General features: G+C 39.3%; 1 long non-coding RNA gene across 4 annotated transcripts in view; it reads right to left on the bottom strand.

Annotated features, from left to right (window-relative positions):
* Positions 1 to 7,082: 7,082 nt before the first annotated feature.
* The window catches only part of LOC124873479, a 30,671-nt gene continuing 12,340 nt past the window's right edge, over positions 7,083 to 25,413 (bottom strand). For 2 of the 4 annotated variants that reach the window (XR_007039537.1, XR_007039536.1), the window contains exons 2-3: positions 13,656 to 13,761; positions 7,083 to 9,877 (exon numbers count right to left, since the gene is read on the bottom strand). This is a non-coding gene — a long non-coding RNA (uncharacterized LOC124873479). Of the gene's footprint in view, positions 9,945 to 13,655; positions 13,762 to 25,413 lie in introns of all 4 variants that reach the window. The other 2 variants (XR_007039539.1, XR_007039538.1) reach the window with 2 other exon arrangements.

The raw sequence follows: 25,413 nt of genomic DNA, 5'->3' as shown, positions 1-25,413 counted from the left end.
GAAGCAACCGTAGACAGAATGAGTTTAAATCTCAGCGCCACCGCCAGCGCTCACAGTGCTTAATCTAGTGTTTGCTCTCTGGATCACCCTCATAGTGTTATTCTACACAGGTACACACATTCACCATGAAGGAGGGCAACCAGGATATCCTTGTAAGAACGAGGAACGTCATTGATGTCAAAACTTTAGTACCGACTTTTTAGAGAACCTTTTAAAGCTTCACATGGTCATTGACGAGTAAGTGGTAGAAGTGGGTCTAAGTGTGCTTACAATGTGTGGGGAGAATGGAAATGAGAGTTTTCCAAAGAGGTTAGAAATGTGGCAGCTTTTGAAAAATTAACAATTAACTGGTGATCGTTTACAAAACTAACCTCTGAGTTTTGTCCACAGACGTCTGAATAAAGTTTGGGAAAAGGGGAATATGAAAACCCTATAGAAAAACACAGAGGCTAATTTTAACTAATGTTACAACTTCTGCAAAAGTTATGACTACAAAAATTACAGAGCTGCAACAAAAGTTACTCATCTTCTACAAACATTAAATAGCAGTTGCCCATAAATAACCCATTCTCATGATAAACTGTACAGTTACTTGTCAAATTTATTGGAGATTTTCCCCATCTCCAGCCAAACACTTGAAACATGGACTTTTGTGCTGATTCCCTTGCCTGTTTGGATCTTGTTTTTTATGCCTGCTTATTGTTGGTGCAATGCACAGGTGTTGTTTCTATTGATGTCATGTATAAAATGAACAGATAAATGTCTGGTCCAAACTGGACTTCCTCTTTAAATCCTTCCTAGTACCTTCCCAAGTTAGATAACATCATAAACGTTATATGTACATCAGATCCACAATGTTTCATTAAGAGGACTTAATTTCTTCAAGTTTGGACCCTTACAAAATGGTTTTAAGATTTGTCAACATCCATTGATCTATCTGTCTATCGTCTTCTGCTTATCCAAGGTTTGTTCCCAAAGCATTCCTAGGGGGGATATGTATTCTATAAAGGTTCTGGGTCGACTCTGTAGTCTTCTCCCTGTGGGAGGTGCCTGGAAATCCTCAAGTGGGGGGTGTCCAGGTGCTCTTCACATTATCTCTGAGGCTAAACCATCTAGAGGGAGGATTTCTCCTTTGACTGGATGAGAACCATGACCTTAGACCTTAGAGGAGGTTCATTAGATGCTGGAAGTCATGGCTTGAAGATGCAAATACTGTATATGTGGCAAAATGGAAGGTGTGGCAGCAGCTTTGGGCACAACAAAGAACCTAAAAATGTTTGCAGAGTAAAATATGTCTTCTTCTATGAAATGAAAAAGAAAATATTGCATTCAATAAAAACATGTTCACAGCATTGAGCCTTCACATTTAATTCAAATCTGTCGATGTTTTGGGTGGTTTTGAGAATGTGACTCCAGATTGGAGAAATGGATATTAGTGACTGGAAACAAACTGCAATTATTAGGTAGAAGGGTCACACTGTCAAAATGGCTTCAGATTTAGCCCACCTACAGAGGTTTTTTAAGGTACTCAGTAATTCAGGGATTATCCTAAAGTAAAAACTAGTACTGTTTTCAATCAGACCTTTCTTTGTAATTTGAGTTCAGGGTTTGTTGAGCCTCATATTTAATAATATGGATAATCTTCCTGTAAAAGCAGGATTACAGCAGGTTGGTGATGAAGTACTCCTTGGCAGAGCCCCCTTTGGATCTAAACTCTAATTTATTAATGAACTAATGCCCACTGGAGGTCCACTCAGACACACAGAGTTAGCCAGCAGAGCTGTAAGACAGAGCTGTAAACTGCAGCTTTGTCATTGGAAGTTACTCCCTTAAATTCAATTTAATAGCCAAACTGCAGTTATTTAATATTTTCTCATTCACGTCTGATGCTCTTTTTCTTAAACCACTTTTTAAATTATATGGTGCTATGTTTTATGTCATTGTCCGTTTGGACGACCCATTTGTGCGTAACCTTTACCTTCCTGGCTGGTGTGTCAAGATGTGACTTCCATATTTCCACATGATCATCTTTCCTCATGATGCCATCTATTTTATGAAATGCACCAGGTTCTCCTGCAGCAGGACACCCTCACAATATAATATTGTCATCCTCTTACTTCATAGTTCTTTTCAGGCTTGCAGGATTTCCCATTTGTCTCCAAATATAACAATAATTATGCTTCTAATTTTGTTTAACGAGAACAACGGAAATATCTCCAAACATTAAGGTCTGTGTTCCTGAAGGTATTACAAACTTGAATCTGGCTTTTACATTTTGCTTTTGGAGTAACGGCTTCTCACTCACTGAGTGGTCTTTCAGTCTATGTGGGTACATAACTCGCCTCACTATGGATATTGACAGTCTCGAATCAGTTTTAGCCAGCATCTTCATGAGATCTTTTGCTTTTGTTTTAGGGTTAAAACATTTGACACCAAAACATCTCTGGGACAAAAAGCTGGCCTCTTCCTTGAATGCTATGATGACTGGACTTTCCCACAGTGCTCATGTCCACAGCAGGATTGCCATATGAAGAGAGACAACAACTGGCCATTGAGGAAGCCTTAAGTGACAGATGAGCAGCGTTAAGGGTGCTTTATTTACACCCGACCACTGGAGGTCATGTTTGTTAGAAACAAACGTGTTGACAAACACATCTCACATCCTCCTTCCCCCTCATAGAGCCCTCTGAGAGGAGCCACAGGTCCAGTGTGAAAGGCACGCAAACATTTAAATATTTCAGACGGTACTCTCCCTCGCAAACTGAGCGGCCGTCCAACACACACATGGAGAGAGGGGGACGGCGGCGACAGCTTTATAAATAGTCTATGAAGAACGTTCCGCCACTCCTCACCACAACTGTCAAAGGCCTGCAATGATTTATTGATTTCTTTATTTGTCACATGAAAAAAGGACACTTGCTCCTCCTGTCTCATATTTTGTTCTCACGCCTCTTTTTCTCCTCATCTCTGCACCGAGGAAGGGAAAAAAAGAGGACAAATTGCCACTTGACAAGATGAACAAGAGGGAATTCCCTGTCTGGTGTGAAAAATCTATTACTGAATTTGTTTTTAATGATTTGCTCACTCTATTTCTCTTGTGTTTGTTATATTTTTTTCTGATTGTAGTTTTTAATTGTGATTTGCTTTCTTGTTTTTTTTTAATCTCTTTTCTCTTCTTGCTTCTTTTAGTTTGTTTTGCCATGTATCGTGTGTCACTGAATTTCCTGTGACACTGAATGATTTTGTTTAGTAATAATTTTTCTCCACGAATAATTTCCTCTTCATCAAAATGTATTGGATCGAATGCAGATTACTGTATTTTTGGGTCAAATACAAAAGTTTATTTTGGGACTATTAGCACCAGATTATGTTGTAAAAGAGGGGAAGTAATTTGAAAATTTTAATGAGCTGTTTATAAATCATCGATTAGATTATTGATTTACTCCAAGCTTGTTTTTTTTTTTGGTTTTGTTACTGTGTTGGTTATGTGGTGAATAATACAACCAGGAGATTACTGCAAAAACTAGTCAACTATTTGTAATATTGAATTTTTGCCTCGTAGTTTAAAAAGTAGAACAAAAATTAACGACTGCAGTCAGTCAGTCAGTCAGTCATTTTCTACTGCTTATTCCATAGTGGGTCACAGGGAAGCAGGTTCCTATCTCCAGCAGTCTATGGGCGAGAGGTGGGGTACACCCTGGACAGGTCGCCAGTCCATCACAGGGCAACATACAAACAACCATGCACACAGTCATTCACACACCTAAGGGACATTGAGAGAGACCAATTTACCTAACAGGCACTTCCTTGGACTGTGGGAGAAAGCCGGTGTACCCGGTGAGAACCCATGCATGCAAACTCCATGTGGAAAGACCCCCGGCCAGGAGTCGAACCCAGCAAGGCAGCAGTGCTATCAACTGCGCCACTGTCTTTACCATTACATTCTTCTCTGTTTCATGTTGACTTAACCTCTTTCTTACTTTCTGCTTTTGAAATATAATCCTACGTGCAGAAAATCTTAAATTAATCAATTCTCTAAATATTATCTGAGGCCAAATGGAGCAGTACTTTGTCCCAAAAAAACTGTTTGGGACCAAGGAGCAAAAGATAGCTTTCTCCCATGACCGTTTACCCGTCTTTCTTCTCATCCTCATCTCTGTCCATCCAGTGTTTTGTGGCCCTCCCACCCTCCGTCTGCCTGTCCCCCGCTTTCATAGCCTCTATGAGCGCTGGCAGCCTGTCGATGAGAGGCATTGGTTGGCGTCCGGCGCAGTCGATGACCCTGACAGTGTGCAGTTATCGTTCTAATTAAGATGCCACACTTGAGTTAAACCGCAGCATTAGGACTTGATGGGGAATTGATCAGGGTGTCAGAGGCGGAGTGATACGGAGAAAGACGTGTGTGGGTGGGGGTGATGGTGGAAGAGGAAAAGATGGTGGGACATTAAAAAGCCGAAGGGTATACCGGGGGGGAGCAGAAGAGAGAAACAAATTGTCAAACACTCAGAGATGGTCATGCACCATTCAATTTGGGATCTAAATCCTAGACAAGGAAAAGTCAATCCATCTATCCATTGTATACACCCGTTTGTGCTTGCAGATCATTGGGCAAGAGGCGGAGTATACCCTGGACAGGTCAGCAGTCCATCACAGGACAACACAGAGACACGCAGGTCAAACCCACACACATACCTAAGGGCAATTTAGAGAAACCAACTAGCCTAACAGACATGTTTATGAACTTTGGGAAGAAGCTGGGGCGTACCCACACATGCACGGGGGAGACATGCAAACTACAAGGAAAGGTCATAGTGGAATATAATTGCATATGCGAAAATCTAAAAATAAAAGGGAGCCCAACAAGGAAGCTTTATAACCTTCTTCTTAAAAACATCTATATTAAAGCTCAATAAAATCTACAATTAGAGCACAACAACAATAAACTAAGGTACACATTACGATCTCTGCCCAACAAATGTTGGCTGCTCCTTATGTTCATTTGCCTTCCATTCACAAATAAAACCCACCTATTCTTTGATGAAAGTTGTAGTTTTTATATTTCCAGGTTTTAAGTGTCTACAGTTTATATTTGAGCTGGAAAAACTATGATTCATAGGTGGTATAACAGAAAATGTTTAGTCACTAATTATGTGACTTAGAAAGAGTCAGGATTTAAAGTTGTTTCATTTTAAGTCCTTACAGCTTTTAGTTGAGCTACAAAAACTAAAAAGCTTTGTAGGTCAACTAAAAAGTCTTCTAATATCCTGTTTATGTGTTGAATATTCACCAACAGTTCATACATACATATGGTACCTTTAGGCTGTGTGATGGTTTGAGGTCTATTCATTGCAATACTCAGCATCCCAAATATTGCACCTTATTTGTTGTATATTTCCCTTCTACCAAATGTATTTTTTTTTACATTGCACATGTCTTGCACATTGTTTTTGGAAAGAGTTTTAAAATGATTTGTCCTTGCCTCATTTTTTATTTAATCACATTTTACATCTTTGAATTTTTTTCTTTGGACACGGAGCAATATAGAAATGAAGAAAACATCCATCAAAGACTTGACCCAAGACCTGAAAGATGCATCATCTTTCATGTGAAGATCTTCTGTATGCTAGGTATTCAGCTTATAGCTCTTTGGAAGTTATGCTGTTTGTTGCTACAATCCTATTTTCTGTCAAAACTACGTTAAGCAGATAGATAAGGGAGGATTTAAAGTAATTTTATATAACTTATTGTTTGCTGTAAATGTGGTGAAATTATTCCAATAGTTTTCTACCAGTAGGAGGTCAAACATAGTTCTATTGGTTTGTCATACATATTTCATTGAAGCAATTTGTACCAGATGAGAATCAGAACCACAGTCGACAAAAATAGGATAGAATATAACATTTTTAGAAAGTAAAATTTAAACAATTTTGACCAGCATGAGATTTCTACAGATGATTTTTGTGTGAAGTAAATGCTTACCATCAATAAATAACGGATGTAACACACCATTATTCTCACTGTAATGGTGCGTCTTGTATGTTTGTAGAAGCAGAGGGGCCTCAGGGCAAAGGTTAAGATAATCGTGATTCCACTTGATCGATGAGTTGGTATCCTCACTGATAGATGCTGAGTGTGTGTGCTTGCTTCTGTGTGTATGTGTATCATCTTATTGCATTTATATCTGAAAGTTTTACAAATGATGTGGCTTCCTACAGACCACTACCAATATGAAAGATTAGTTGAACTGTTTGCAAACACATTAAGCGACTCCAGTAAACATTTCACCCAGCAGCACCAGTGGGCTGCTTCACATCCAGAACCTGCCAGCCCACAGCTACCTGCTCAGGAACAGTTGTGGGCCAGAGCACACGAGAGAGATAAATATGAATGAGAAGCAAATAAACTTCATGCATTAAAGTTGGTGCGGCCATGCATATTGACCCAGCTCACTGCACACATTCTCATGCATTTTAGACAAAAACAGCCGTGCACGCACATCACATTGCAGAGACGGGGCTGAGGTTTGAAGTGTTGTTGGTGTGTTGATCATGTGTTTACTTTGCTGCAAACCCCAAGTAACACTAAGCTTTTAAGCAGAAAGGAGGTGACAAACATAATTTAAAGTGGCTAAATATGAAACAAAATTTTTGATCTCAGTAAAATCATAATATTTTATTAGGTTTTGTATCATTTAGTAACAAAACTAAAGGAACAACAATCCAGCATTTCCCTAAAGTCAGCAGAAAGCCCACATTAACTTAAAATTGTCTGAAAAAACGTATTTTCTACACAAATTATTTACTAATTTGGCAACTAAATGGTGTGAAAACTATACAGCAACAGACAAAACAATGTTTGCCAATCTCATGGCCAATCTTTGTCCCAACAGTTAATTTAAAATTAAATGGAAAGATGGAGACGACAAGTATGAGTACGAAAGATGCAGATTTCTTTTCAGACATATGTTAATAATGTATTGGTGGAAGCAGCAAGTTTTTACTAGAACAATGAAAAGAAAATGAACCATTTACTTTTAAAAGAAGAGTAACCTATTTTTGAAATAAAAACAAAACGAAAACCAATTTCAGCTAATGATTCTTTTAATTACAGAAGATCTCAGATATGTCCTAGACAACCGGACACAGAGATAGAAACACCTCAACAGATCATTTCAGCCTCCTTTTAAATACTGCAAATTTAAAAGTGAACTGAAGCAAACTGAAACAGGAGACCCCTGCTAAATGGACAGGTTAAAAGAATTACCTCACAATAGTGCTGTAGATACAGTACATTCTCTTTTTACTGAGAATAAAAAGAAAATGAATACTAACACAACAAATTCTGGCTGAATAAAATGAATTCAAAGTCCAACAATTTAAAAAGAACTGACTACTTTGCTCTTGGATTCTATTTGTACAATTTATCCAAGTTTTAGCTGTTCATAAATGGAATTTGTTCATTTCAAATTTTTACTTTACCTGTATTTTATTGTAGGAAAAGTATTTCAGCAAGCTATTAAGACATTTTTAGACTTTTTAGTCAATTAAATTTACAGTAATCCTGTCGACTGAAACTAAAGGGACTACAAATAACTAAAACAGGACTAAAACTAAAATACATCTTTGTCAAAATACTGAAATGAAATAAAAATGTGCCGTCAAATTGCTGCACTGCAACACACCTTTTAAGTAAGCACCTTTGTGAAGTTTATTACTTTATAAAAATGGCTTTCTAGGTTCCAAACTTTATCCATTTGAATAATTAGGTAATAACATTAAATGGAAGCCGGTAACTAATAAACATACTTCTGAATGTTATGCATCAATGCAACAGCAACCACTGTTATCTATTAATATATATAAAAATGCCTGAAGTCAAGTCACACAAATACTTTATTTGATACATAACACCAATCCAAAATAAAATCTACTCCAGCATTCATCATTTTATGCTATATCTATGAAACTTGCCGTCCAGCAAAACAGGGAAGGAGGATCACAAAAAGTGTAACAATTATTCCCACACTTTTAAGTCTCCGACCAACAGCACAAATGGGTTTTGTTGGTCATGTTTGCAAGTATTTGTTAACAACAAAATGGAGAGAGATTCTGAGAACCAGTAAATATGAGCCGAAGGTGAGCCGTGAAGAAATTATTGGTTGGTCCCCAGTTGAATCTGAAAGGAAATTAAAGTCAGGTTGGTTCAAAGAATAATTTTCAATTACTTTTTGTAAATGCGGTCACTGCACTGTAAAAACTGACATCCCCCTTAGGTAAAACGCACTGATTTTCTCTATAAACTCCATGTGTCACAATGAGTTTTCTTTTTACACAGAATGATAGTTTATGTGTTTTCCAATGTTGAACTTATTGTACGTTTTCCTGTCTGTTCTTAAATGCGTTAGAGTTGAGATCATGCAAATCTGAAAGTTGACTTTACTCATTGTTTTTAGGCAGCTTTTTAACGTTTGTTTCTAAGATAGGAGACATAAAATTTCTCACAGTGTGACGTTTGGTGGCACTGGAGGAGGAACTGAGTTGAAGCAGTTTTATATTGGTGAATATTATTCTGTAATTACATTAATCTGTGCTCATCTTGGATGTTTGGAGGACAGTTAGGAATAAAAGATCCACAGTGGATGATTGTTGAGGAGTGGTGAGTGATCCAGGTTGGTATTTCCGGTTTGGTGAGGCTTCGAGGATTTCTCTAGGAAAGGCTCAAGGTTGGGCTTTGGGAGGTAACATGGGGACACAGGAAGGCATCAGGTTAGCATTCAGGAAGCTTAAAGCAAAGAGCACAATGGTGAGATTGATTACCACTAGACTTAACAATCAGGCATCAAGTGACCGACCTGCAGTTCCTTTTAAAGCTGCATACATTAACCACTATCTTCAACCACAATGATTGAAGGATAGTAAAACTGCTGACCTCCAGCCAAAGTTCTCAAACAAACATTCAGCTATATTCAACCATTAAGCTCCACTGATTGTGTCTTTTCTAATAATTGTGCTGAAACGCTATTTATTTGAAGTCAATTTATAATTTAATTTACTTTCTGGAGATCATCTCAACACCTCCATTTGGTTTTTCTTTGCCAGCAGTGGGCTCCTCAACTCACAGTTGGGAACTACAGCAGCATATTTTGTGTAATGTTTTTTTTTTAAACAGAAAACCGTACCTAAAAAAATTACTTTTCAGCTTAAAAATCCCACCAAAGTAAATAAGGGGTAAAAAGCTCAGGAGAAGGAAGTCAAAGAGATGTAATCAATGACCCTAAAAACAATGTGAAGGAACAGAGATAATGAAAAAATAACCTTGATAAAATGGAGAAGAATAAATTTAAGTCTGAAGGACCCTTTTTACCCCCAACACCATACTTTAGACCTCTTGGTCTTTAAAAAGGAACTGAGACAATTTCAGCAAATTTGATTGCCGTATAAAAGTAGTTAAGTTTAGTGAAATGACCTATTCTGATTAGATAAGAAGGTAAACTTTAAGTTTTTCAGACATAAATTGTTTTGTTGGAATAATTTCAATGACATCAGTTGTTGATTACACAGTAAATACTGTTGCATCAATACACAAGTAATTCTAGGAATTGGAGTTGGTATTATACCAGCAGTTAAATCCTGTTATTGAGGCTCAATTTTGCTTTGCCCCTCGTCCAATCATCACACCTCTTTGTATGGGAGTAGACTTGTTTTTATGTCAGATCTGGTCAATCAGAGGTCTTTTTCCGAGCGGCAGTTAGCAGCAGGCAGCACTCAGAGTCTGACCTCGTGTCAGGTGTCATTCATGCTTCCTGTCAGAGTTGGTGACGAGCTCATCCCTCCGGTGCTTCACGTCACCGTGTCCTTCTTCCACTCAGACAGCATCCCTATGAGGACAGACAACCCAGTTTTGAAGTGGACTGACAGCTTGCAGGCATCTTTCTCCTGAAATTACTGAGAGGAAAGCAGCAAGTTCACACATTTAAAATTGCATAACATTTTAACTTACACATTAATTTTTATTCCTTTCTATGTCATAATTTACACAACAAAATCAACAGACAAAAATATATCTGAATGAACTTGTTAGGGGCTAACAAGATGAATCCACAGTATGACCCTCATCTTGTCTTACAAGGCGGTTATGACCAAAGTAACAGCCGAAAATGTTCTCTGTAACATTTAAGATCCCCAAGGCTACTCCATTCATTGATTACCACTGATGGAGATCATTTACATAAGTATGGGAATGTTCAAGGTTAGTTCATGCCAAAAGGATTTTCCGAGACCGTTTCAGGTAATCTTCACAAATAATGCATTTCCATAGAATCAAGGTCCATGTGTGGCCCCTCTCTGTGCTGTCTTCCTCTGCGTCTGACGACCGAGAAGAGCTATCGACTAACCATCAAACCCTCCATCTGCACGCCGGCCCATTTCTCCTTGTCTCAGCACTCCACACCTCCTCCATTATGGCTCATAATCTCATCTGAACAGGCAAATGACCCTCCGAGACATAAGGAGCGAGAGGTGGAGAGAAAGAACAAAATTTGTGCAAAGCGGGGCTTTAATACCACACACTTGCCTAATACCCAAGAGGTCTGCATGGAAAATAAAAATGGATAAATAAAAATTATTTAGAGTGTTACTTTTCCATACAAATAAATACTGAAAGTCTGAGAAAAAATGAGATTTTTTGTTTTTTTCAAAACTGTTATTAAAAGTGACTTTTTCTATTTTTATTTTTTGGACCTGCCTTCTATATCTTCAAGATAAAAATGCCACACAAATGTTACAAAAACATGTCAGTAAGGAAATTGTTTTTCTGTGAATATGGTGCAGCTTTAAATGATTTCTGCCTTTGCATGAACTACAAAGGGCATATAAGATGCAATGAAAGAAATTGTAATTCACTTACAAACAAAAAAACCGTCTCTTATTTTCATTATAGTTCCATTTTACCATGAAGAAACAGAATATCACACCAAAATCTGGAAAAAAACACTTAACATAAAAGGTTAAACTTACAGAAAATCTGTGGAGAGAACTGAATATTTGACTTACCAAGAAACCTAAAGGATTCTATACAGAGAAGGGGTCCAAAAACCCCATTGAGATGGTATTCGTTTACAGTGACCTTCTAACAATTGTGCTTCTCAACAAAGGATTTTCCACCAGGTTCTCTTTCCCCCACTGTACGTTAGGTCTGTTCAAGAAGGACAACCACCCCAATCTAAACTGATGTTTTAATTTTGATAGTAAGTCCCTACTTTGTGTCTAGGTTTCCATACATTAGGTTTCAGGTTCATATGTGGAATATGATTACGGGTGGAATATTTAGGTCTGTCAGTATTTAAGAAACCTTTGGTACATCATTAAAGGTGAGCAGAACAGTTCGTCTTCTAACTACAGGTCCTTCTCAAAATATTAGCATATTGTGATAAAGTTAATTATTTTCCATAATGTAATGATGAAAATTTAACATTAATATATTTTAGATTCATTGCACACTAACTGAAATATTTCAGGTCTTTTATTGTCTTAATACGGATGATTTTGGCATACAGCTCATGAAAACCCAAAATTCCTATCTCACAAAATTAGCATATTTCATCCGACCAATAAAAGAAAAGTGTTTTTAATACAAAAAACGTCAACCTTCAAATAATCATGTACAGTTATGCACTCAATACTTGGTCGGGAATCCTTTTGCAGAAATGACTGCTTCAATGCGGCATGGCATGGAGGCAATCAGCCTGTGGCACTGCTGAGGTCTTATGGAGGCCCAGGATGCTTCGATAGCGGCCTTTAGCTCATCCAGAGTGTTGGGTCTTGAGTCTCTCAACGTTCTCTTCACAATATCCCACAGATTCTCTATGGGGTTCAGGTCAGGAGAGCTGGCAGGCCAATTGAGCACAGTGATACCATGGTCAGTAAACCATTTACCAGTGGTTTTGGCACTGTGAGCAGGTTCCAGGTCGTGCTGAAAAATGAAATCTTCATCTCCATAAAGCTTTTCAGCAGATGGAAGCATGAAGTGCTCCAAAATCTCCTGATAGCTAGCTGCATTGACCCTGCCCTTGATAAAACACAGTGGACCAACACCAGCAGCTGACACAGCACCCAGACCATCACTGACTGTGGGTACTTGACACTGGACTTCTGGCATTTCCTTCTCCCCAGTCCTCCTCCAGACTCTGGCACCTTGATTTCCGAATGACATGCAGAATTTGCTTTCATCCGAAAAAGTACTTTGGACCACTGAGCAACAGTCCAGTGCTGCTTCTCTGTAGCCCAGGTCAGGCGCTTCTGCTGCTGTTTCTGGTTCAAAAGTGGCTTGACCTGGGGAATGCGGCACCTGTAGCCCATTTCCTGCACACGCCTGTGCACGGTGGCTCTGGATGTTTCTACTCCAGACTCAGTCCACTGCTTCCGCAGGTCCCCCAAGGTCTGGAATCGGCCCTTCTCCACAATCTTCCTCAGGGTCCGGTCACCTCTTCTCGTTGTGCAACGTTTTCTGCCACACTTTTTCCTTCCCACAGACTTCCCACTGAGGTGCCTTGATACAGCACTCTGGGAACAGCCTATTCATTCAGAAATTTCTTTCTGTGTCTTACCCTCTTGCTTGAGGGTGTCAATAGTGGCCTTCTGGACAGCAGTCAGGTCGGCAGTCTTACCCATGATTGGGGTTTTGAGTGATGAACCAGGCTGGGAGTTTTAAAGGCCTCAGGAATCTTTTGCAGGTGTTTAGAGTTAACTCGTTGATTCAGATGATTATGTTCATAGCTCGTTTAGAGACCCTTTTAATGATATGCTAATTTTGTGAGATAGGAATTTTGGGTTTTCATGAGCTGTATGCCAAAATCATCCGTATTAAGACAATAAAAGACCTGAAATATTTCAGTTAGAGTGCAATGTATCTAAAATATATGAATGTTAAATTTTCATCATTACATTATGGAAAATAATTAACTTTATCACAATATGCTAATATTTTGAGAAGGACCTGTACTTGCAGTTGAAACATTGTCCTGTTAACGATAGAAATGTGCAGGTATTTTGTGCAGGACTGAATATGCCGTGGTTTCTGCTCAGGACCACCAGTGGAATTTTGCTTTTGTAGCAGTTTTTAACTGCACATTCGTACTTTTTGAAAGCTTCTTTTTGAGCCTGTATGACCTCAAACCTCTGTAATAAAATCTCTACCTGCTCCTGTGGGTGGCTAACCAGTGCTGCTGCCTCCCACTCTTTCTGCTGACCGTTGATCACTAGTGACAATGATGTCTTTATTGCTCTCCCTGTGTTGTCCTGGCTGCTGTCCACCCGGCATCCCTCTTGGCCCGCCAGCATCAGCACCTGCTGGTTACCCTGACAACTACATCATGAGTCGTTATTCCTCCAGTCTGTCTGCTTTGTGTTAGCGGCCATAACTCCTGCTAAACGAGGCTTATGATCCCTCTGCTCCTACGCCCTTTATGGGTGCTTGGGGAGACAATGGGGCGATGCATACCCCCCCCCCCCCCAACAACTGTATGTCCCCTCAACCCCCCATCACCTCTCTTTTCTTTCATCACACACATATATAAGGCTTCAAAGTGGTCCCTCAACCCAGAAAGACACCCCTCTTCTCAGCTGCTCAGTGATGGATGGAGAGGCAGAGGGATTAACCTTGGCTTTATGGGGACTCCACTGTTGCCTGAGATCCCCACTTGCCTCTCTGACTCTTGATCATACTCTTCCTCCTTCTGTGTGTGGGATCCTCTCAGCAAACGTCCTATGAACAGAGCAAATGATGCATACTCAGAATTGCTTCCAAATAAGGGGCAATTTGTTTCTCCTTGACTGGGGGCAGTTAGTCAAACACAAAGGCTAGATGCCTGGCTGAAAAGTCTCAAATATACTAAAAGAAGAAAACACTTTTAAGCATGCACAATCCAAAAACTTTCACACTGAGAAAAAAACATGAAAATGTTTCTTGAAATTGTGTAAAAGCTTTTAGAAACAATACTGTTGTATTTTTTGCAAACATTTGTTGTCCGATGAGCTAACCCCTCACTCCTACCTCCCTATGTCTAAGGGGATTGCTCAATACAGCTCTCCATCCAACGGGTCCGGACTTCCCTAAACCTGAAAGATGTTACTAAGCAGGTTTACTGAACGTTCTGTTTAAGCTGGTGTCGGGAAATCCCTCGCCTAGCCTCTGACAGCCTTCATACAAAAGTCTCGCCCTTCTTCAATTGGAGGTCTGGACGACTGAGTAGCCTATCGCAGTCATCCACACTTTCAACAGTCACTTTTGTTCACGGCTGCTCATTCCCTAATTTTACAACTGGCTCTTGGTATATGGGCTAGGTTGATTTTAGTGGCTCGGCACGAGCCCCAAGGGCGCTGTTTTAACAAACTTGGCTAAGGAAACCTATAAAAACCTCCTAAAATATCTTGGAACCAGGCAACAAGACTTTTTACCACCAAAGAAAAACCAAAAATACGGTGACTCAAATAATTGAATGTCCATGATTTAAATATAATTTTATATGCTTTCTTTAATTAGTAACGCTTTTGCAGGGATCAGTAACAGCTTAAATTTGGCAACACAAAATAATATCAATAATAGAAATGAATCAATCAACTCAACCTGTCTTTCCCTGATGATGAAACTAGTGAGATTGGAGAGGCTTTGAAGACGGAGGCTCATCCATGCACCTGATGGAGATGTTTCTTCTGGTAACAACGAGTGGTTTCTTAAAGGAAAGACGACTTAATCTTCAGTTTTCTTCCTCTAAGTGACAGGCACTGATGCTCCAGGTTTCGATGGTTAAACAGGATCTTTGTCATCATATGTCTCAGAAGACAGTAGTTTCCAGAGGCTGAAGAGTTGAAGGAAACCCCGGAGACATAAATGAGGTTGATTCAGGACTTCCAGAAGCCTGAAACTTAGAGCAATTAGCTGTTCACTGATCAAGTTCACTTCTGTTGTCTGGATAAAAAGGCTTCAGATGAAATCAGATTCTTAATTTTGAGGCAGAGTCCTTTCTGGGCACACGGGTTGATCCTCTTTATAATGCAGTCGATCAGCTGGGCTGTGTCTCTGGTCCTTTTTCATCTGAGCATCTTTTCTCCGTCCGATCTTGTTCGCCGGTCTTCTGCGAGGAAACAACTGCAGTTCCCTTTTTTGGCATTGCTTTTATAGTGCTGATGCTCTCACTGGTCAGCCCTTTGTTAGTCTTCTCAATTATTGTGCAACATACTTTTGCCCAGTACGTTATTGCTCAATACTTAGTCATGGTCATTGTGACTTTCTGGTGCAGTTTTTTGGCCTTGAAGATTCCAGTAATAGCCATGCAGCTGGATGTAGACTCATCCTCCCTTACTTGCGTTGGTCTTCAAAAGGTTCGATGTCAGCATGCAGCTGGCTCTTGTCACTCCTAGTCATCCTACAGTTCTTTCCCTAATCTGCTCAGTTTTAAACTTTACACAGTATTACACATTCCACTCTCAGCTTTCTGCATTTACTTTAAAACAGTTACAAAACCATCAGTTCATTCTTTTTATTCATACATCACAAATGATCAACATTATATCTCTTTCACATATAGCTGATTGAGAATTTTAAACCTTAATGTATTTTATTTTAATTATCAGTTCTCAATCATATTTCAATCATACGTCTTTTAACTTGATAATCAAAGATTACTCATTTCATTTAATACTTGTAGAAAATGGAAAATCATTATACATCATTTCCTTGGTTACACTTCAAAAGATGAGACAGTTAATATGTGGCTCCACACAGGCCTCTCCAGTCTTTCAGTCCCAGAATATAAGAATATGCTTGTTTCACTCTCTACTGCTTCAACTGTGTATTTTAATAATTATTGCATCCTCCTGGTGGGATGTGCCTGAAACACCTTCTGAAGGAAGTGTCCAGAGGGCATCCCAAACAGATGCCCGAGCCACCTTAACTGACTTCTCTCGATGTGGAGGAGCAGCGGCTCTACTTCAAGCCCTTCTAATCCAGGAGGGGCTCTACTTCTCACCCTATCTCTAAGGGAGTGCCCAACAACCCTGCAGAGGAAGCTAAATTCAGCCGCTTGCATCCAGGATATTGATCTTTGGGTCATGACCCAGAGTTAATGACCATAGGTGAGGGTAGGAACGTAGACCGACCGGTAAATCAACAGCTTTGCCTTTCTGCTCAACACTCTCCACCACAACGGACTGGCGCAGCGTCTGCATTACAGCAGTAGTTGCACCAATCCGTCTGTCAATCTCTCGCTCTATTCTCCCTTCACTCGTGATCAAGACCCAAGGTACTTAAACTCGTCCACTTGAGGCAGGAAGTCCCCTCCGACCTGGAGAGAGCAAGTCACCCTTTTCCGGTCAAGAACAATGGCCTCTAGTCTAAACTGTAAAACAGTTAAAGTTAGATAAGCTGAGAAATCCTTTTTGAACAGCTCTCTCTATAATTGTCCTGTTACAACTTTGGCAAAAGTATGGCAATTATGTTTTCGTTTTAATAGACCTAGTAATTTGGTAATATTACACAACTATCAAAACAGAATTCAGGTATTGTCATGCAATTACACTTAGTACACTTAGTATGGTAGAGTTAGTGCCTGCCCAGCATGTCCTAGATCCTGTTAACGTTGTTCACAGACAGGATCTTAAGGTTCAGGTGAGGAGGGTGTTTGGCTTGTGGACCTAAGGAGTCACATCTTTGCTTTTTGTAAATCTTATTTTATTATTGCTCAGTCCACAGTTCTTAAACTCAATGGGAAAAAGTTCCAGAGTACTGAGGCTATTGCTGAAAGTCTTCAACCTTTTATGTGGGACAGCAACAGGGCCTACTCACAAGACTTCAGGAACCTGCTAGGGAACATATGGATGTGACATTTCTAAGATGCATGCAGATGTTTGTCAATTGAGAGCTCTATAGGTAAGGATAAGTAAGAACCAAGATCTTATAATGCCCTCTGAAGTGAATGGGTAGGTAGAGTAACTGAAGAAGATATGGTTTGATCTGAGAAAACTCCAAAAGCTTTGCTAGAGGACTGGTAGTGGCATTTTGTACAACCTGTAGATGGTCCAAGGATTGATTTGAATCCTTTGCAGGTGAATAAAGAGTTACTATTTTCAAAGAAACAAATGTATGAATAACAATTTCCAGTTCTAATTGTGCAACATTTGTAATGTATAAAAACATGAACAAAACAAACATTGGACACGAACATCCAACGTAAAACGAGAATCAAAGTATATAACCAGATTTCCGATAAAAGAGTTGTCATTAAAAGTCCAGAAGATGAAAAGTTTTCAATACTGGATAATCAGTTTAGTCTGGAGCACAAATAAGAATTTCTGTTTATGATTCATTAAGCTGGAGAACGTTTTTACCCATCAGCTTTTGATACAGTCAAAGCACTTCAGACATTTAAGACATGAGGCTTAAAAACTTGACAGTGCTTAAAAGAGGTACATCTAAATACCACCTGCAAGCAGTCCTAAACAATAAATTTCGAAGTGCTCAAAATCTGCCAAAGAGTGAAAAGGAAAAGGAGCAGCCTGACAAACATGAAGAATAACACTTTGAGGTTGTTCCTGATACACCGGCCCAATACCTCAGCCTTTGAAGGATTATCCTGTGTTAATCTGAATCAGAGGCTAAGGTTAGGTCAAGCATAGGCAGGACCTTACTATACCTTGCATCTCTTTGTATCAACACATAATTTCATACTCTGGGAAGAGCTGTTTTGGTAAAATGAGCATTTAGAGCTCTGATTGAAATTTATCAAGAATACTTGATAAATTTCATCTATCCAAAACGGCAGTTAGATACTTACCCGCATTTTCTTAGTGATAAAGGGTCACTTAGAGATTTATTGGTCTATAGCCGAGTGTGAGATAGGTCTGTTTGGGCTTTTTAGGAGAGATGGAGAACAGCATTCTTGATTGTGACAAATGTACTGAAGGACATTCTTAAACAAGGACATGGTCCAAAATAGCAAGACGAATCTTTCATTCAACCAGCTTGGTTAACTCTGGCAGAGAAACAGATGTAAGATAATCTAAACCAACAAGCCAAGCTGGAGCAGAAATAGCCAAAGTAAAAGCCGACCAAGAAAATACTAATGATATAATATCACACAGTATAATTCAGAAATTAGGGCCCTTAAAAATAATATAAAATAGGAGAAAAACATTCACAGTCTGTATAAAATTCAAATGATTCATTAGGTTTTAAAATGGAAGACAGAAGGTTACTGAGGTCCTCTGGAAGGGTACTGTTTGGGCCAGGTTGCTGGAGGGACTATTTAACCTATCTGGCTTAGGAACACCTTGAAATCCTCTAGGATATGTTGGAGAGGTTCACTGGGGAAAAGGATGCCTGGGTTTCCCTACTGAAGCTGTTACCCCTTTGACCCAATCTTGGATAAGTAGAAAACAATGGAGGGATGGACAGATGTATACATCTTCTCTCTAAATTCTCATTGCTTTCAAATTGTGTTAAATACTGTTCTTTATATTTACCTACTGACTGACCACTGCTCCACCTACTACTCTTTTTCTATTCTTACACACTTGGCTCTTATGCTTACAGTTTACATTATGACTGAGGCCCCCATGTTACATATAGCATCTTTAATCTGTGGTGCTCCTGTATCAGCCGCTGCATCAATCCAGTTAGTGAGTTCTATCAGACAAAACGAACATCAATGCCTACATGCATATAAAACCAACCAGTGCAATGTGTCCAACAAAGCCACTGACCCCACTCTTAACCCCTGTCACAGGCCTCCGGCCGATCCGACCACAAGCCAGCCAATCACTCCCCCACAGCCATTATCAGGTGGTGAAATTAAAGGGGAAGCAGAGAAAGAGGGGAGAATGACAGGGCAGTGAGAATGAGGGAGGCTGGGTGATGGAGGTTAATAGCCCGTCTCTCTTTAGTGTCCATGCAGGGGCCAGACAGTCTGTTAGTGCTTTTGAGCGGGTCAATCGTACATGTCCATTTGTATTAGAGCTCAGAGGTGAAAGACGGTAGGATAAGCTGGGTAAGGGTAGCTCAGGATGTTAGAGCAAATGGAAAAACTGGTTAAAATTTAGTTTGTGTTGTGATATTCAAGATATTCTTAGTTCTGAAAGCACTTTTGAAAGTTTTCAGTCCCACCTGGGATCAAAAGCATTCTTATTAAGTCTTGTGTCTAACAGACAGTGTTTCTTTTTTTTTTTTCTTTTACAATCAGTCAAGTCTGTGGCTGTGGGGATATTATTCTGCAGTCTATGAACCGTGCTTCAAGGTTTGTTAAAACCTCTAACAAATGTTCTGTGAGTTCATCTTGAATCACACATAAATTAGCACATTAAATACATCTTTAATGCAGCATTTGCAATCTGGTTTCTGCCATTTTCTTAAAATACGATTGATTCTCTCCTGTTATCTGTGCCCATACACCATGGATATATGTTTAAAGTGGGGGAAAATCCCAAATTAAGATGCTCTCATTCAAATATTTCCTGCTGTTTCAGAAAACCACAACTTTGAAAATGTGACTAAAAAGTGGCAGCGTTCCGAAGTGCAAGGTTGCTGTTCCTCTGGGACAAAATACAGATTCTTCTAAGACACTTTAGGTGGCAGATCCTACACTCACTAAATATGTCATCTCTGCTGCTATTTCAAATAAAATCAACGTATAATGGTCGAAGACAAAAGCTAAAAGTATTTATGCAAAGCTGTGGCTTTTTTATTCTGCAGGTCTTTATTTTCCACACAAACTGCCCCTGGACTTACCTGCCAAAAGCAGGCTAGCATGGGGTGTCAACAGGATCAGGCACAGTTAAGCCAAAATTGTTCTCATATTTGTTTTTTTTTATTATTTCCATTCCTGCTACCTTGCTCAGACAAACGTTGAAGACACTTAGATTAAAAAGGGAGTTTTTGTAAAGAGATGTTGGCAAAAAGGTTTTCTCGTTTAGAGCATGACGCAAACCCTGCAACATTTACACAGAAAGCTTGAGTTTCAGCAAAGAATTGCCAAAGCTTCAGTCTGTAGATGAGGGATGCCCCAAAGGACGTGTAGATGTAATCATGGCAAAAGGTGCTTCAGGAGGTCTGAATACATATGCATGCTGCACTTATCAGATTTTTATTTTAAACTTTTAAAACCATTTATCATATTCCTTCAAAACATAATTATGTGGTACCTTGTAATAGTCTATAACAAAAAGAAAAAAATAAATTACATTGAAGGGTTCACAACATGTAAAAAAATATAAGGGTTCCAGATGATTTCAAGGCAGTGTTATTAATAGTAAGAGTAAATTCCCCTACATGGTGTAGTTGTCCTCTGCCTAGTACTAGAATTTCCTGAAGCAGCAAATGCAGCAGCTCTGAAACGTTCACACTGCCTTGATTAGGCTGATGAGCTTCACCTGTGGAGGTATCGTGCAAAACAAGGACAGGGAATTAAGGAGATCAAGGAGAGGATACCCAATTTGGAGCTGCTTCCACTAGCCCATATTACCGTTATTTATTATATCTTATATTATTGTATCCTCTATTGGGAAAAGGAGGGTCTTGTAGATGAGTTTAAGGATCACCTGACAGTTTGCGTCTTTGACATTTTACTCCTCTGTTAGTGTTGTTTACTTGGCGTCGCATTCTGAAAGAGAAACCTCTGGACACACTGGACACTTGTTCTCAGTCTGATCTCAGGTTATTTAGTCTCAATTACAACTCTATAGTCATAAGACTATTATACAAAAACAACAACAGTATTCATTGTAGTATTTGGTACATAGAAGAGGCACTGGCTAGTTACGATCTTATACCTGTCTAATTTGGTTCAGGAATAATAGTGGTACTGGGTACTTTCATAATGTTAATGTCAGTAACACCCATAATGATCTAGATTTTAAGTAAGGAGAATCAGGGTTTGTTCAGTTTTTTTTATTTACCTTGAAACTTACATGCTTTCATTTCAGGTTTTTTAAAGTATTTTTGCCAACCCTCGTACAGAAATGTTAGCACATCAGCACCTCAATGCAGTTTAAATAAAAAACCAGTGCTTAAAAAATAAAGACGATTCAAAATATACTGTTACCATAAATAGTTTGAGAAAATCCACTTCCCGTCAAAGAGTGCTCTTTATATCATAAAATGTAGCATTAAATGACATACAGTATATAGATGCAAAACATTGGATTTTGCTCACATTGCTCTCTGATCATAAAAATCAGGTATGTCAGCATTCACACTTGCCTTCTGATGGGAACTGCGTCTATACTGGACGCACGCCAGGCAGGCTGGAGGGGGTGGAGGTCAGGAAAAAGACTGAAGAAACAGATGTAAATAAACTAAATATAGCCACTTTCGACCAGTGACAAAAAACATTTAAACACCCTCAGTGGTTGTAATTGTCCAGTATTGAGGACACAACATGGACTTCAGAACAGACCTCCCTAAAAAGTCAGGATGGATTAACCCCATCAAATGTTTTATAATAGCCATACTAGCTATAAACTGCAAAAGATGGCTGAATATGGTCATTCCTGCAGAAATGCAAACACAGAAGTAAAGACACATGTTATTATATCCACATTGAGCGATTGCGCTGGTTGTTTACACATGACAGAGCAAGAAACCCAATGCTCACTGTCTCTCAGAAAAACTCTCATCCTGCACCATGATCAGGTGTGGCGGCCAGAGCTCGTCTGTCACCCCATCAGCTTGTTACCGGGGTGATAAGAGTTGAACCCTGTCTCCTTTTAGTGTCACTCTCAACAATGTCCATGTCAGAGTGCAAGGACTGACGGTCCGAACAAATAGCATGCGTGTGTGTGTGTTTGTGTTTTGGGGAGGCGTCTGAGTAGGCCTGACAGTCTGTCCCTTAAGATCAGCCTTTTCTGCAAGGTCCGCTGACCCCTGAGCTCACACTATAAGGTTCAGATTTCTACTTCCAAAGCTCAGAACATGCACAGAAACAGGATGGACATATTTTTCATTGAAATACTTTTTAATTACATTAATAAAGACATTTAAAGGTGCCCTGCAAAGGTAAACAGTATAAAAAGTAGTAAAAATAACCTGAAACCCCACCAAATGGAGAGTCAGTACTGATGCAGAAAACTGACGAATTTTAAACATTCAAAACGTTTTTTCTGAGGATTAGTTTTGGACTTTATGGAAAAGTAGAACATTTATTAATGTCAAGAAAAGGATTCAAATAATTTATTTAAACCAATCGTGTTCCATGATGGGATTACACAACATAAAATATTTTTAAAAAATTGGTTAAACAAATTAGAATTTATTTATTTTAGATTTTCTTCTAATCCAGGTCGAAATTATACAGACAGCTCTAAATATGTATGTAAACCTTTAATAATAATTGGTTTAATCTCAAATAGCCAGATGCTTTTTAACAACACATTTTTCTAGCCAACACCAAAGCTTCTGGCATAATTCTATATGCATATTTGACCTCTCTTCCAGGCAGAAATGGTAAAGTTAAATCAAAATGGTTTGTTTCTTAATAAATATTCAGCTTTTAAGCGAAGTCAACAGATTTTCAATAGAGTTGAGGTTGGAGCTTTGAAATCACCATTCCTGAAGCTCTGTGTCTTCCTTCCATATCCAATCAAAACAGGTTTTTATTGTTTACTAGTTGATGACTTGAGGGCATGTTTTAGGTGCATGCCCAAAAAGTAAAGGTGGATAACTCACTGGAAGATCTCAACAATTAAATAAATTAGAATGGCCAGAATTACAGAGAAATGCCCCCGTTTCCCCTGGGAAAAGGAGACTTCGACAGCGAGCTGTTGTCACAACAACTGATAGGGGTGAGACAGCTGGAATTAATCAAATTCCTCTCCAAAACAGGTTTGCTCCACTACAGAATAAAAACCAGGAAAATGATCCATCTTCTGAGAACAATAAAAGGTTTGAGAACAACCTTCATTCTAAACAGTCTTCTCCAAAGCTGCCAAAGAAAAAGCGCCCCACCGGACCAAGAACCCTAATAGTGGGCAACACAGCTGTGGATGGGATTGAAAACTTCTGCAACAAGAAAAACACAGAAGTTATGATTGGTACCAGTAACATGGTCTCTGATATCTCAGAGAATATTCTTGCAATCACAGAAAAGCGCCCGTCTCTAGAAAACCTTATTATACACTGTGGAGCCATGGATGACGTTGCTAAGAAAATATCAGAAGGATTAAAGGAGGATTTCACTCATCTTCTGACTATTGTTGGAGGTCTCAATATCAAGGTGTTTCTCAGCGGATCCTTTGCACCAACTTTCTGTGGCGATGAGGTTTTTTCCAGACTTCTGATGATTAATAAGTGGTTGAAAAAAAACAGGTGCCACCACACCTGTGAATTTCATCGAAAACTTTAATATTTTTTGGGAAAAAAGACAACTCTTCAAGCAAGATGGTTTCTGTTTGAACAAGCCAGGAGCCAGACGTCTCACATCTAATCTCTTCTATTCAATAAATAATCCACCAGCAGCTTCGACCTTCAGCAGAGAACATGGAGTATCAACAACAATGATAACGCTCCAGCAGAAACAATCAGCCAGTTGGCTGAGAAAGAGAGGTCATCACAAAAGGTTTCCCCGTCGAAATCCACAGGAGAAGTGGAGCCCAGACCGACACCCCCGGTAAACCCCCCTCACCCCAGACCCCGACCCAGACCGCACAGAACTCTCCCATCTCCCCATTGAGCCAGCGTTTTGCTTTACTGGATTCTGATAACATGAAAGGAGCTCTTAAAATCGGGACCCAAATGGCTCTGACATCGTCTCCATTCAACACCCCCCGTGGCCGAGGCCCTGCTACTAAACCAACATCTTCCAAATGCCACAGAGCCCCACCACCTCCTAATCTATCTCCTCCTAATCAGGACCTTCAAATCACTTCTCTGTGATACAGTCTGGGCCCCAGTGGTAACTCTATCAGAAATGAGCATCTCCAGGAAAAAGTTGGGCCCCTAATAGGAGATAGTTGTAAAATCTCTGTGCTTATACGTGACAGAAAGAACAAAGCCAAAAGGATAAGAGACAGTAATAAACAATAAACAAAAGTAATAAACTGTCAGGTACAACCACACACAGAGTTAATATCAGCAACTAAGTCATATAAACTGGCTTTACTGAACATTAGATCTCTGTCAGGAAAATCATTTTTAATCAATGACTTCATTATTGACCACGAGCTTGATGTTCTGTTTTTAACAAAAACATGGTTACATGAATTTAATGAAGCTCCCATTCTGAGAGAGGCGACACCTCCGAACTACTTTTCTTTGTGAGAGCAGACAGCACAGAAAAGGTGGAGGGGTGGCCACTTTGTTTAAAGATTGTAAGAGTGTAAAAAAGTATTTCTGGGCAAATTTGACTCTTTTGAATATTTGGCTCTCCAGGTAAAGTGCCCGGTCCGAACAATGTTCTTGAATATTTACAGGCCCCTTAAATCCAAAACTAACTTTATCAGTGATTTTAATGAGCTTTTATCTGTGATATATGTTTATTATGACTGTTTAATTATTGTTGGAGACTTCAACATTCACATGGACAATCCTGAAGACAGAAGTGCAATAGATCTATGTGACACTCTTAGAAATTTTGGTTTGATTCAACATGTTAAAGAGCAAACGCACAAACAGGGACATATTTTGGACTTGATCATCACTAAGGGGCTAAACATTTCCAAGGTGTCTGTAAGTGATGTTGCCCTATCTGACCACTTTTCTGTTATTTTTGAAAGCATCATCTGCAATGACTCAGTTAGCCAAAGAGACATGATAAGAAAACGCATCTTTAAGGACGATGCTGCTGAAACCTTTAACCAGATTTACTCTTCTACCTCCACTTTGCCCTGTAACACTGTAGATGAGCTGGTAGATAACTTTCATTCTAAAATCTCAGACATCATTGATTCAATTGCTCCAATTAAAGTGAAAGTCGTTTCTGGGAAGAAAATGTCTCCATGGAGAAGTGCTCCATCAGTCAGAAGGGAAAAAAAGGAGTGTCGAAAAGCTGAACGCAGGTGGCGAAAGACTGGACTCCAGGTTCACTATATGATCTATAAAGAGACACTACAGATATAACCTACAACTGAAAAATGCAAGGGAATCTTTCATTTCTGAGATCATCAGTAAAAACATAAACAATGCTCGTGCATTATTTGCCACGGTCGACAGGTTAACAAACCCTCCTGTAACTGTAGCATCTGAACTCCACTCTACCAGGGCCTGCAATGAATTAGCTAAATTCTTTACTGAAAAAACCCAAAAGATCAGAGGGGCAGTCAGCACATCCACATCAACTCCAGTACCAATGTTGTCTCTAACTAGAACTGATTTTGACAAAATTTCCCAATTCCACCAAATAAACTACAAAAACGTAGAAGAAATTGTACAGCA

The sequence above is a fragment of the Girardinichthys multiradiatus genome, chromosome 9 (assembly GCF_021462225.1).
Source record: "Girardinichthys multiradiatus isolate DD_20200921_A chromosome 9, DD_fGirMul_XY1, whole genome shotgun sequence".
Taxonomy (NCBI): Eukaryota; Metazoa; Chordata; class Actinopteri; order Cyprinodontiformes; family Goodeidae; genus Girardinichthys; species Girardinichthys multiradiatus.
Note: the sequence above shows the minus strand (reverse complement) of the source record. Positions and strands in the feature narration are given on the sequence as shown.